General features: G+C 42.0%; 1 pseudogene; it reads left to right on the top strand.

Moving 5' to 3' along the window:
* Positions 1-289: 289 nt before the first annotated feature.
* Positions 290-831, top strand: LOC136158311 (small ribosomal subunit protein uS2B-like; annotated as a pseudogene).
* The last annotated feature ends 13,835 nt before the right edge of the window (positions 832-14,666 follow it).

The following is a 14,666-nucleotide window of genomic DNA, read 5'->3' as shown; positions in this document are numbered from 1 at the left end:
CTGTGAAAGTGATCTCCTTTAGAATGGAAAGTGTACTTTTCCATAGGTTATAGCCTAAGGAATGTGGATTAGAAGGAGAGATGTTGACTTTTTCACACTACTAAGACAGGGATCCATATGGCATTTTTTTTTTACATTTATTTTTGTTTATCTGGCTACATAGAGTCTTAGTTGTGGCATGTGTGATCTAGTTCCCTGACCAGGGATCAAACCCAGTCCCCCGTATCAGGAGCACAGAGTCTTAGCCACTGGACCACCAGGGAATTCCCCATATGGCATTTTGGATTCCCACTGTAATGTAAAGGGAAACTTTCACAATGTCTGCTGTCCTTGATGTCCTGCAAATGGAGGAGGGTGGTGTCCTCAAATTCCTTGCAGTGGGAACCCACTTAGGAGGCACCAACCTTGACTTCCAAATGGAACAGTACATCTATATAAGGAAAAGTTATGGAGTCTACATCATAAATCTGAAGAGAACTTGGGAGAAGCTTCTGTTGGCAGTTTGTGCCATTGTTGCCTTTGAAAACCCAGCTGATGTCAGTGTCACATTCTCCAGGAATACTAGCCAGTGAGTTGTGCTGAAGTTTGTTGCTGCCACTGGAGCTATTCCTATTATAGGCCACTTCAGTCCTAGAACTTTCACTAACCAGATCCAGGCAGCCTTCTGGGAGCCAAGTCTTCCGTTAGTTACTGATCCCAAGGCTGATCACCAGCTTCTCACAGTGCCTCCTACATTAACCTGCCTACTGTTGCTCTGTGTAACACAGACTCTCCTCTGTGTTATGTGGACATTGCCATCCTGCAAGAGGAGAATGGGGCAGCAGAGGATGAAATGGTTGGATGGCATCATCGACTCAATGGACATGAGTTTGAGCAAACTCCGGAAGATACGGAGGGACATGGAAGCCTGGTGTGCTGTCATCCATGGGGTTGCAAAGCGTTGGACATGACTGAATGACTGAACAACAACAACAACAAGGGAGTTTGCTCAGTGGGCCTGATGTGGTGCTGGTTGCAGACCTGGGAAGTTCTGTGCATGTGTGGCATCATCTCCTGGGAACACTCATGGGAGGTCATACCTGATCTCTGCTTCTACAGAGATCCTGAAGAGTTTGAAAAGGAAGAATAGGTGGCAGCTGAGAAGGCTGTAACCAAGGAAGAATTTCAAGGTGAATGGACTGCTCAGTTCATTTACCAGTTCATTTGCTCACTGAGTTCACTGCTATTCAAACTGAGGGGTGAGCTGGTCCAAAGGCATGCAGGAACTCGGTTCAGCAGTTCCCTACTGAAGACTGGAGTGCTCAGCCTGCCACTGCACACTGGTCTGTAGCTCCCACCAGTCAAGTTGCTGAATGGGTAGGAACAACCATGAGTGGTCTTAAGTTGTTCTTCCACAAACTTTTTTAAAAAGTAATTTTATTTATTCATTTATTAATTTTGGCTGTTCTTGGTCTTTATTGCTGTGTGGGCTTTTTCTTTAGTTGCAGGGAGCAGGCACTAATCTCTAGTTGTGATACTTGGGCTTCTCATTGCAGTGACTTCACTTGTGGAGCACAGGCTCTAGGGCATTTGGGCCTCAGTAGTTGTGGTTCCTGGGCTCTAGATCACAAGCTCAATAGTTGTGGCTCATGGGCTTAGTTGCTCCATAACATGTCGGATCTTCCCAGACCAGGGATGGAACCCGCATCTCCTGCATTGGGCAGGTGGATTCTTTACCACTGAGCCACTGGGGAAGCCCCCACAAACTCTTAAAATGGAAATAGGCTGACAGAAAAGAAACAGTTTCTTTAAAAAAAAAAAGGAGAGATGTTAAGAACAAGTGTCATTTTGCAAAGCACCTGCCTCATAAATTTGTTGTATGATTTCCAGGAAAGGGGATACTGCTTTCCTCTGGCAAGTAGTTTAAAAGTCTCCTTGTGTTGGCTGGAGGATTCAGAAGAGTCAAGGGCTTTAAGATTTCAGGTTCATTTACCACCAAATATTGGTATAGTTGGAGAAAGGGCTATTTGATATCTTATGGATAGACCTATGCCTGGCATACAGTAGGCATATGTGTTTTTTTTGAGTAAAAAGCCACATAATTGACCTTCTTTTCAATTTCAGTACTAAAATTCACAACTGCACCGTTGAACATTAGTGAGCATTCATTTGAGGCACACATATCTACATATTCTGTGTCCCATTCTGAGAGAGTTCCATAAACATGTCTCTCATCCAGTGTGACATTGTGATTTTTTAAAAATAATTTTCATTTACTTATTCTATTTTTGGTTGCACTAGATCTTTGTTGCTACAAGGGCTTTTCTCTAATTGTGGCGAGCAGGGGCTGCCTTTCCTTGCAGCACACAGGCTTCTCAATGTGGTCGCTTCTCTTGCTGTGGAGCGCAGTTCTAGGCACTCAGGCTTCAGTAGTTGCAGCACTTGGGCTCAGTAGTTGTGGTGCATGGGCTTAGTTGCTCCACCAGAACACGGATATTCTGGGACCAGGGATCGAACCCAAGTAACTTGCATTGGCAGGCAGATTCTTTACCAGTGAACCATCAGGAAAGCTGGACATTGTGATTGATAATAGGAAATACATATTTGGTCTTTCTTCTTGGTTTCTGATACGGCCCCTTACACCCTTGGAATTTCCTAAGAGAGCAATAAAGGTGTCTTTTGTTGTGTCAGTGAGGTGTCTTTTTGTTGCTGTTCGGTCACTGAGTCATGTCCCTTGTCTGACTCTTTGCGACCCTATGAACTGCAGCATGCCAAGCCTCCCTGTCCTTCACCATCTCCAGGAGTTTGCTCATGTCCATTGAGTTGGTGATGCCATCTAACTGTCTCATCCTCTGTCACCCACTTCTCCTCCTACCTTCAGTCTTTCTCAGCATCAGGGTCTTTTCCAGTGAGTCAGCTCTTTGGATCAGGTGGCCAAATTACTGGAGCTTCAGCTTCAGCATCAGTCCTTCCAATGAATATTCAGGGTTCATTTCTTTTAGGATTGACTGGTTTGATTTCCTTGCTGTCCAAGGGACTCTCAAAAGTCTTCTCCAGCACTACAGTTCAAAGGCATCAGTTCTTCAGTGCTCAGCCTTTTTTACTGTCCAGCTCTCACATCCACACATGATTACTGGGAAAACCATAGCTTTAACTAGATGGACCTTTGTTGGCAAAGTAATGTCTCTGCTTTTTAATATGCTGTCTAGGTTTGTCATAGCTTTTCTTCCAAAGAGCAAGTGTCTTTTTTTTTTTTTTTCAGTGGGTTTTGTCATACATTGACATGAATCAGCCATAGAGCTACACGTATTTCCCATCCTGATCCCCCCTCCCACCTCCCTCTCCACCCAATTCCTCTGGGTCTTCCCAGTGCACCAGGCCCGAGCGCTTGCCTCATGCATCCCACCTGGGCTGGTGATCTGTTTCAAGTGTCTTTTACTTTCATGGCTGCAGTCACCATCTGCAGTGATTTTGGAGCCCAAGAAAATAAAGTCTGTCACTGTTTCCATTGTTTCCCCATCTGTTTGCTATGAAATGATGGGACTGGATGCCATGATCTTGATTTTTTGAATGTTGAGTTTTAAGCTAGCTTTTTTCACTTTCCTCTTTCACCTTTATCAAGAGGCTGTTTAATTCCTCTTTGCTTTCTCCCATAAGGGTGATGTCATCTGCATGTCTGAGGTTGTTAATATTTCTTCCAGAAATTTTGATTCCAGCTTGTGCTTCATTCAGCCCAGCATTTCGCATGATGTACTCTGCAAATAAGTTGACAGGCAAACTGGGTGACAAAATACAGCCTGGATGCACTCCTTTTCCAATTTGGAACCAGTCTGTTTTTCCATGTCTGGTTCTAACTGTTGCTTCTTGACCTGCATACAGGTTTCGCAGGAGGCAGGTCAGGTGGTCTGGTATTCCCATCTCTTTAAGAGTTTTCCAGAGTTTGTTGTGATCCACACAGTCAAAGGCTTTGGCATAGTCAATGAAGCAGATGTTTTTCTGGAATTCTCTAGCTTTTTTGATGATCCAGCGGATGTTGGCAATTTTATCTCTGATACCTCTGCCTTTTCTAAATCCAGCTTGTACATCTGGAAGTTCTTGGTTCACATACTGTTGAAGTCTAGCTTGAAGGATTTTGAGCATTACTTTGCTAGTGTGTGAAATGACTGCAGTTGTGCGGTAGTTTGAACATTCTTTGACATTGCCCTTCTTTGGGATTGGAATGAAAACTGACCTTTTCCAGTCCTGTGGCCACTGCTGAGTTTTCCAAATTTGCTGGCATACTGAGTGCTGCACTTTAACAGCATCATCTTTTAGGATTTGAAATAGTTCAAGCCGGAATTCTGTCACTTCCACTAACTTTGTAGTGATGTTTTCTAAGGCCCACTTCACACTACAGGATGTCTGGCTCTAGGTGAGTGATCATACCATTGTGGTTATCTGGATCATAAGGATATTTTTTGTATAGTTCTTCTGTGTATTCTTGCCACCTCTTCTTAATATCTTCTGCTTCTGTTAGGTCCATACCATTTCTGTCCTTTATTGTACCCATCTTTGCATGAAATGTTCCCTTGGTATCTCTAATTTTCTTGACGAGATCTCTAGTCCTTCCCATTCTATCGTTTTCCTCTATTTCTTTGCATTATTCACTCAAAAAGGCTTTGTTATCTCTCCTTGCTCTTCCCTGGCGCTCTGCATTCAGATGGGAATATGTTTCCTTTTCTCCTTTGCCTTTCGTTTCTCATCTTTTCTCAGCTATTTATAAGGTCTCCTCAAACAACCATTTTGCCTTTTTGCATTTTTTTCTTGGGGATGGTTTTGATCACTGCCTCTTGTACAATGTTATGAACCTCTGTCCATAGTTCTTCAGGCACTCTGTCTATGAGATCTAATCCCTTGCATCTATTTTTCACTTCTATTGTATAATCATAAGGGATTTGACTAGGTCATACCTGAATGGCCTAGTGGTTTTCCCTGTCTGTGCTGTGCTTAGTTGCTCAGTCGTGTCTGACTTTATGACCTCATGGATTGTAGCCTGCCAAGCTCCTCTGTCCATGGGAAGTCTCCAGGCAAGAATACTGGAATCGTTTGCCATGCCCTCCTCCAGGGAATCTTCCCAACCTAAGGATCAGACCCAGGACTCCTGTATTGCAGGTGGATTCTTTTTTTTTTTTTTTTTTTTGCAGGTTGATTCTTTACTGTCTGAGCCCCAGGGAAGCTCATGAACACTGGAGTGGGTAGCCTATTCCTTCTCCAGGGGATCTTCCTAACCCAGGAATTGAACCAGAATCTCCTGCATTGTAGGCAGATTTTTTACCAGCTGAGCTACCAGGGAAGCCCAGTGGTTTTCCCTGTGTTCTTCAATTTAAGTCTGAATTTTGCAATAAGGAGTTCATGATCTGAACCACAATCAGCTCCCAGTCTTGTTTTTGCTGACTGTATACAGCTTCTCCATCTTCAGCTGCAGAGAATATAATAAATCTTATTTTGGTGTTGACCATCTGGTGATGTCCATGTGTAGAGTCATCTCTCGTACTGTTGGAAGAGGGTTTTCCGATGACCACTGTGTTCTTTCGGCAAAACTTTTAACCAGCACCTATGGGTAGGCACTGGTTGCCAGGTAAACCAACCATGTGATTAGAGGGTAAGAACTCTCAACCTGTGGAATATAATGCTCTATCAGGGGAGATAGTGTCAGAAATGACTTGACAGCTGGTGTTGGAACATTGCTTGTTTGAGGTGTGGAGAAAACCCCCCTCTTCCCACATTGAAACTGGGTGCTCAGAACACAAAAGAGTTGGTGTCAATGAAGTGGGATTTGCTAGGTTAGCCCTGGCTCATGGAAACATGTGGTTTGGGAAGAGAAAGCATGAAGGGCAGAGAATGAAGACCCTTTGATTCCCGAGTCACATGGTCACCCATGGTATGAGCAGCAGTTTGCTGTAGTCAGTCAGAAAGGTAAAAGTTACCAAAGGTATTTAGAGATGGATCCAAATCCTGAGGAGTGGAATCACTGGGTATATAAGGAAGTGCATAATAACAAGAGGCATACTAAACATATAATTCCTTGGTTATTGTTATCTGTAATAGCTAAACTAAAAGTAAAAGATAATGCTGGCTTAGACCTTGATGCTGGTCCAAACTCAGATTTCAGCAAGTTTGAACTTGGGCCGCTAGCCTCAAAGCTGCCCCCAAGGTAAAAAATTGTGCAGGGACAACAGAAAGTCCCCTAAGACCTCTAGTTACCAAGAAGGTAGTAAACATGTTCTTTTTTAGCCGCCCAGTTGTGTCCAACTCTTTGCAACTCCATGGACTGCAGCACACCAGGCTTCCCTGTCCCTCACCATTTCCAAGGTTTGCCCAAGTGCATGTCCTTTGCATTGGTCATGCCATCCAGCCATCTCATCCTCTGATGTCCTCTTCTTCTTCTGACCTCAATCTTCCCCAGCTTCAGAAACTTTTCCAATGAGTTGGCTGTTCTCATCAGATGACCAAAATACTGGAGTTTCAGTTTCAGCATCAGTCCTTCCAACGAGTATTCAGGGTTGATTTCCCTTAAGATTGACTGGTTTGATCGCCTTGCTGTCCAAGGAACTTTCAGGAGTCTTCTCCAGCACCACAGTTTGAAGCCATCAATTCTTTGGCGTTCTGCCTTCATGGCAGAACTGCATTGTTGTGGCAAAGGGGCTTGTGAAACTCAATGAAGCTACGAGCCATGCTGTGTAGGGCCACCCAAGACGGACGAGTTATAATGGAGAATTCTGACAAAACATGATTCACTGGAGGAGGGAATGGCAAACCACCCCAGTATACTTGCCATGATACCCTCATGAACTGTATCAAAGAAAAAAAAGATATGACACTGAAAGATGAGTCCCCCAGTAAACATGTGGAAAGCACAAAACCAAGACGCTTCTGACACCAGGATTATAGTGTGAAGGAATTGTTTGATTCTGTAGACCATCAAGTTCCTGAAGAATATTCACTGAAATAAATTGCGGGAGTAACTAGTTTGGGGGCTGTGTCTTTGGTTTTGAGTGCTGCAAAATAGGAAAGCATGTTTGTATTGATACAGGGCCCACACATCACTACGGAACTATCACAGATGATTATATGTGATCCAGATACACAGGAGGTTATTCCTGGGGGAACAGCCAGCCTGATGGACTGGATAAAAGCCACTCTAAGGTCTGTTTATCCTGAGATGGGGGATGGTTTGTCTCCCCCTGTGAATGCCGAGTGGAAAACTTCAGGTGAGGCAGCTGATATGCTTCATATGCAAGCTGTGTGGGACTAGCCTTTTAATGAGTAGGCTATACACCCGCTGAATATGCCCATTACCCAGGTCATGGTAAACTCTCTGGTTAAAGGGACCCCTTCACATGGGCATCCCCTGTAATCCTATTGTTGTTCAGTCAATAAGTGCATTACACATTTAGAGTTATTATGTCTTTATGGTGGTGGTGGTGGTGGTGGTTCTGTCACCAAGTCATGTCCAACTGTTTGCCACCCCATGAACTGCAGCACGCCAGGCCTCCCTGTCGCTCATCATCACCTGGAGTTTGCCCACAATCTTGTCCATTGAATCGGTGATGCCATCCAACCATCTCATCCTCTGTTGCCCTCTTCTTCTCCTGCCCTCAATCTTTCCCAGCCTCAGGGTCTTTGCCAATGAGTTGGCACCTGGTATCAGGTGGCCAAAGTATTGGAGCTTCAGCATCTGTCCTTCCAATGAATATTCAGAGTTTATTTCCTTTAGGATTGACTGGTTTGATCTCCTTGCTGTCTATAAGGGACTCTCAAGAGGCTTCTCTAGCACCATAGTTTGAAAACATCAATTCTTTGAGGCCCAGCCTTCTTTAGGGTCCAACAATCCTGTCGTTGCAAAAAACAGTTCAGGAAACCTTATAAAATTTGCTATTTCATCGTCCCCTCACTGAATCTTACAGATGCTAATAAGAAATTAAGTTAATTAACAAGAGAATGTATGAGGCCAAGGTGGGGAGTCACATGACTGTTCCCAACAAGGTAGGACATTTTAAATAGTTACTAAGTAGTAAGGAAAGTTATGACCAACCTAGACAGCATATTGAAAAGCAGAGACATTACTTTGCCAACAAAGGTCCATCTAGTCAAGGCTGTGGTTTTTCCAGTGTCATGTATGGATGTGAGATTTGAACTATAAAGAAAACTGAGTGCCAAAGAATTGATGCTTTTGAACTGTGGTGTTGGAGAAGACTCTTGAGAGTCTCTTGGACTGCAAGGAGATCCAACCAGTCCATCCTAAAGGAGATCAGTCCTGGGTGTTCATTGGTAGGACTGATGTTGAAGCTGAAACTCCAGTACTTTGGGCATCTGATGTGAAGAGCTGACTCACTGGAAAAGACACTGATCCTGGGAAAGATTAAGGGCAGGAGGAGAAGGGGATAACAGAGGATGAGATGGCTGGATGGCATCACTGACTCAATGGACATGGGTTTGGGTGAACTCCGGGAGTTGGTGATGGACAGGGAGGCCTGGCGTGCTGTGGTTCGTGGGGTCGCAGAGTCGGACATGACTGAGCAACTGAACTGAACTGAACTGGAGTAGTAAGATGAGTAAAGTGAATATTGACAGTAGCAAAACAAAGAAGAAACAGAGGAGAGTCACAGGACTCATTATAGTAGAATAGGAATCCTTAGTTGATTATTTAAAAATGAGTGAATAAAATCAACATTGATGGGGTTAAAACAAAAGCTTTAATATGGCACAACCTAGGGGTGGGTGGGCCAAAGGGATACACCATTTGGATCTCTTTTAATGTTGGATACCCTCCCAACATTAAAGGGCCCCAAACGAGTCCACTCTACCCATTTGGAAAAAACTTAAAAGTCAAAAAGTATAAATTACAATGAAAAACCCGAGCAGTGGGCAGGCAGATTTACAAAGGGCCAGGGTCCCTTGTCTGAACCCCTCACTGGGGACCCAAAGACTTTGCACTGGAGAGGGTAAAATGGTCAGGGGCCAGAAAAGAGAGGTTTCCCAGGACTCAACTGTGGTACCAAAGCTCATTGGTGAAGCCCTAACCCAGGCTACAATTAGATTCAGTTCAGTTCAGTTCAGTCGCTCAGTTGTGTCCGACTCTGCGACCCCATGAATCACAGCACGCCAGGCCTTCCTGTCCATCATCAACTCCCGGAGTTTACTCAGACACATGTCCATCAAGTCGGTGATGCCATCCAGCCATCTCATCCTCTGTCATCCCCTTCTCCTCCTGCCTTCAATCTCTCCCAGCATCAGGGTGTTTTCCAATGAGTCAACTCTTCACATCAGCTGCCCAAAGTATTGGAGTTTCAGCTTCAGCATCAGTCCTTCCAATGAATACCCAGGACTGATCTCCTTTAGGATGGACTGGTTGAATCTCCTTGCAGTCCAAGAGACTCTCAAGAGTCTTCTCCAACATCACAGTTCAAAAGCATCAATTTTTTGGCGCTCAGCTTTCTTCACAGTCCAACCCTCACATCCATACATGACCACTGGAAAAACCATAGCCTTGACTAGATGGACCTTTGTTGGCAAAGTAATGTCTCTGCTTTTTAAAAGATGACCTAATAATCATTGATAGGATTATGAAAGTTAGAATTATGTAAAGAGTGTGTCAGTTTTACCTGAATGTTTTATGGGAGTGCATATTATGTTTGGCAGAGTGAACACTTCCCCTACCTAGTACTGTAAAATCAAAACCTGTGGATGAAGTCCTAATCGAGGTTACAGTTAGGAACATATGAGTTGTTGGAATTACTGTAAAACTTGTAGGAGACTCAGTATGCTTGAATAGGCTTTATATGAATAGGCTTTTTTTTTTTTTTTTTTTTAACCAGCTTGTGGGAGATGGATACTGAATCTGACTGGGGAACATTTCCCCTACCTAGTATTGGCAAACAAGTGAAAGTGAAAGTCACTCAGTTGTGTCCAACTCTTTGTGACCCCATGGACTGTAGCCCACCTGGCTCCTCTGTTCATGGAATTCTCCAGGCAAGAATACTGGAGTCGGTTGACATTCCCTTCTCCAGGGGATCTTCCTGACCCAGGGATTGAACCCGAGTCTCTTGTGTCTCCTTCATTGGCAGGCGGGTTCTTTACCACTAGTGCCACCTGGGAAGCTGCAAGAAGTGTTCTATCTGCCAACAAAATACACTGACACTGCAGATAGCTGTGTGGCCAACTTACTGGTGGGAAGACTCTTGGACACAGCTGACTGATACTGATATCCCTGTGGTGATACAAATGGATCCTGACAGGAGTAGACACTGGTTCTGGCTTGGACTTCACTTACCTGGTGGTAGATGCAAATACTCAGAATGATTTTGGACACACACACACAGCAGTGAGCATTAGGTTGCAGTAAGCAGCAGTTGGAAGAGAGAGAACTTAATTTCCAGCCAGAATTGAACCCTGGTCACCTGGGTGGAAACCAGGAATCTTCACTGCTAGACCACAGGGGCCAGCGGATAGAATATAAGTCCCCAGCCCTTGTCTTGAAAGGAAGAATCAGACAAGGAGACAGAAGATATAGAGGAAAGTAAAGTATTTACTAGAAAAGCAGAATAGATGCATAAAGACACACGGGCAAGCCCTGCGAGAAAGTGCTAGAGTAGTGCCTTTGGAAAGTTTAAATCCTTTATTAGGGGGCAATCTTCTGGGGCTTTGTCCCCTTCTTGGCCAGTCGTCTTGTTTTGAACCCTCTGGTTAATCTGTCTCAGGACCTTCCTCTAGGTACACACACATCCCTCAGTCAAGATGGATTTCATGGCAAAGGCATATGGGATGGGGATAGGAAGACTTACGATGGTCTACATTCCCTGCCTTTTTGACCCTGTGAAGCCTTTTGTGTATGTGTAGTGTCTCCCTTGCCCCAAGGATGGGAAATGTATGACCTCTTGATGTCCTAACACAGTTTAGCTCCTCTCTGCTCCTGCCATAAAATTATCTATCTGTTGTTTCTTGTATAGACGTCCCACAGGGTATTTCCCTGGTGGTCCTGTGGCTAAGACTCTGCACTCCCAATGCAAGGGGTCCAGGTTGGATCCCTGGTCAGGGAGTTAGATCCCACATGTCATAAGTAAGAGTTTGCATGCCACAACTAAAGATCCCACATGCTACAATGAAGATCAAAGATCTGGAGAGCCAAAACTAAGACCTAGTACAGACAAATAAGTAAATAAATATTTAAACAAAATAATGTTGAACAGAAAGAGTGAGAACTTTCTGGCTTTGTCTCTTAATATTATGAGGAAGCATTCAATATCTTACCAGTAAGTATGATGTTAGTTTTACGATTTTTGTAGTTTTATTTTTTAATAATAGTAAGGGTGTTCCCATCCTCTAGTGTCTTGAAAGTTTCATAAAATATATTTTGTATTCTTCAAGGACTTTCTATGCATTTATTGAGATAATCATATATATGTTCTTCATTTTGTTAATATGGTGAATTATGTTGATTAATAATTTTAATTTAATGATACTGTGTCATTCAGGAATTTCATTCAGTTTTGAAGTTTTTTTTTTAAAGATTTATTTATGGCTGTGCAGGGTCTTTGTTGCTGCACAGACTTTTCCCTGGTTGTGGTAAGAAAGGGGCTACTCTTCATTGTCGTGTGCAGGCTTCTCATTGAGATGGCTTCTCTTGTTGTGGACTACAGGCTCTCAAGTGCTCAGACTTCAGTAGCTCTGGCACATGGGCTCAGTAGTAGTGGCTCCCAGACTCTAGAGCACAGATTCAATAGTTTTGGCACATAGGCTTAGATGCTCTGCAGCATGTGGGATCCTCCCGGACCAGGGATCAAACCTGTGTCTCCTGCATTGGCAGGCATATTCTTTACCACTGAGCCACTGGGGAAGCTCTTTCATTTAGTTTTGACTAAGACAAAATTCCTACAACATGCTTCACGAATCAGCAAGGTGCTTATTTCTTTCCTGGAAGAGTCCAGAAATAGGTAACAAGGATAGCCACTCACCAGTTGCAATAATAATAGAAGTTACTCATTTGTTTATTTGCTTGCTTTTGCTGTAACATTTTATGACTCAGGAAAACAGACCCACTGGAAGTATTATAACTATATGCTCATTAGAGAGAAATTAGACCTTTCACAAATGTGGAGAAAAAGTAATCAGAGGATTGGAGAATCTTTAAACACAATATCTTTAAATAGTGGTATGAAAGGACAGATTTGAGTTTGCAAGGAAATTCAAACAGCTGTGCATGTCTATCTACCAAAGTAGGACCATAAAAGGTGACTCATGGAGATGCTTGTGGACACCACTACCTCTGAGGGGACTGAAGTGCTTGTGATTGGCTCAGGGTTGACATCATTCAACAAAGACAGTAGTCAGAAAGATAAGCTTGAAGTTTGGAACTTCTGAACAGTTTTGGATCTGTCAATCTGTTACATCCACATCATTCTGAGATTAATGGCTTCTTCATTTTTGCATTTCAAATCTCAGGAGGTTCCTCTCTTATCCAATACTAACCATTCAGCAAAGGGTATTCTAGAAAAGGTAGTTCTAAGCCTCATATAACATAATCCAGCACAATCAAATCCCCTAGCTTTTATTCTCATGGTTCCAAGTTCTCTCTTTTCATCGTGAATTGTTGTGTCCAATTTAAAAGAGGAGCAAAGTACAAAAGGTTAAATTACCAAGTCTGATGAAACCATCCTTTTTTGATAACTTTGAACATTTTTTATTTACATCAACTACTTATTAACCAAAACAAATGCTACCTACTATACTAGCCACAAAAATGCTAAAGATACATCTCTCTACATTAAAGGTCAATAACCTGAAATTTTCTGTTTGCATAGTAAGGAAGAAGGGTAGAATATATATCAGTAGGCAAATACCAGGATCTGTCATAGTAGGGCAGAAAGAAAATTCCAGTAAGTACCAAAGTCAGTATCATAAGGACCACATGCATTGCATATAGTGGAAAGTAATTAGAAACAATAACAAAACTAATTCCAAATACACTTACTTGCATATTAAAACATACATTTAACTTCAGTCTGAGATGGCACAGTGGAAATGACACAGTACACATATGCGAATCACAATGAAAGTAATACACATTGAAAGTTATATGAAATAACTGAAAGGGTACTAGGAGCATTATTAACATAGTGGTTTATATTAGCAAATAAAAACTATAAATTACAAGCTAGGGTACCACTTCAAAGATGAGAGAGACACAAGCATTTCCCTATTTGCAGCATATTAAAGATTTCTCTTCAGGTATTAATTTCTTTATGCATAACAAAGAAGAGCTGCACCTGAAGGTTTTCCCACATTCATAGGGTTTTCTCTCCAGTGAGAGTTTTCACATATTTTTGGAGTATTAGGGAAAATGAAAGAATTTTCCATATTCTTCAAATTCCTGTCTCCCAGTATGAGTTCTCACTTGATGACTAAAGGATGAGAAAAACCTGAAGGTTTTCCCACACTCTTCACACTGGCATGGTTTCTCTTATGTGTTCTTATGTATGCACTAAAGTGTTAGGATTCACATTGTTTTGCAAGAATTAGATACAAATTAAGATTTTCCTGCACTTCAAATACTATTTAGAGTTCTCTTCAGTATGAGTTCTCACAAATTTCCTAAATGATGAGAACAGATGAAGGCACTCCTGCATTTCATATATTCACAGTTTCACTCCAATTTATGTTATCCCATGTACAGTAAAATGTGAAGAATAAAAGAACATCACAGTGTCTACAATTATAGGGCCTCTCCTCAATATTGGTCCTCATATAGTTAATTAAAAGAGGAAGGGAGTTGTGCATTCCTTACATGTATAGAACTCATTTCTAGTGTTTTCTCACTTGTCAAATAATCTTTGAAGAATAAGTGAAGGTCTGAGTTGGAAAACTGTCCCGTGCTGTATGCCTCAGGAAGAATCAACAAATGAAGGATATCTAATTAAGGGCAGGCACCAGAATGACACAAAGGACAGAATTCCCTTCTCAAATTGCAGCAAGGCTAGGGAAAGCATGAAGACAAAAATACAAGCTGTACTGGTCTTCTTTACATCTTCTGAGTTATTTAGGTTTATGACTTAAATAATTCTTTTCTGCCAATAAATAATTTTGAATGAGCTTTTACATATAGATCTTCTATTAGTAGGACTAAAGATAAAAGGGAACAAGATGGGAAGGCAGAGGGTATGAGAGTAAAGCAGTGTCTTTTATCATTTTCATTAGGTGATTCACTCAGGTTTAGTGAAAATCCAACATGGAGTGAAAGGAGGGGATTACTATCTGCTCTGGGTCTTTTTAAAAATTAGTGAATGTTAAACAATTTGCCCAGGAGAATGATAGACAATGTGTCTTAGTAAACAGGGATCTAAAGTTCCCTGGAATTTACTGGGAAACTTGTTTGTGAAGACTATACTTAATTATTGTTCTTTTCTTACAAAAAATGTAGTTTTGAAATTTGTATATGTCAACTAAAGTGCCTTTGTCTAAGCTATTTAAAAAAAAAAGAATAAGTGAAGGTTTTCCCACATTCCTTATATTCATAATACTTCTTTCCAATTTGAGTTCTTATAGGTACTTTAAGGGATGGAGAAGAAATAAAACTTTCTCATATTCTTTTACATTCATTGGGTATATTTTCAATATGAATTCTCACATGTGCCACTAAAAAATGAGGGACA

The sequence above is a fragment of the Muntiacus reevesi genome, chromosome 1 (genome assembly GCF_963930625.1).
Source record: "Muntiacus reevesi chromosome 1, mMunRee1.1, whole genome shotgun sequence".
Classification (NCBI taxonomy): Eukaryota; Metazoa; Chordata; class Mammalia; order Artiodactyla; family Cervidae; genus Muntiacus; species Muntiacus reevesi.
Note: the sequence above shows the minus strand (reverse complement) of the source record. Positions and strands in the feature narration are given on the sequence as shown.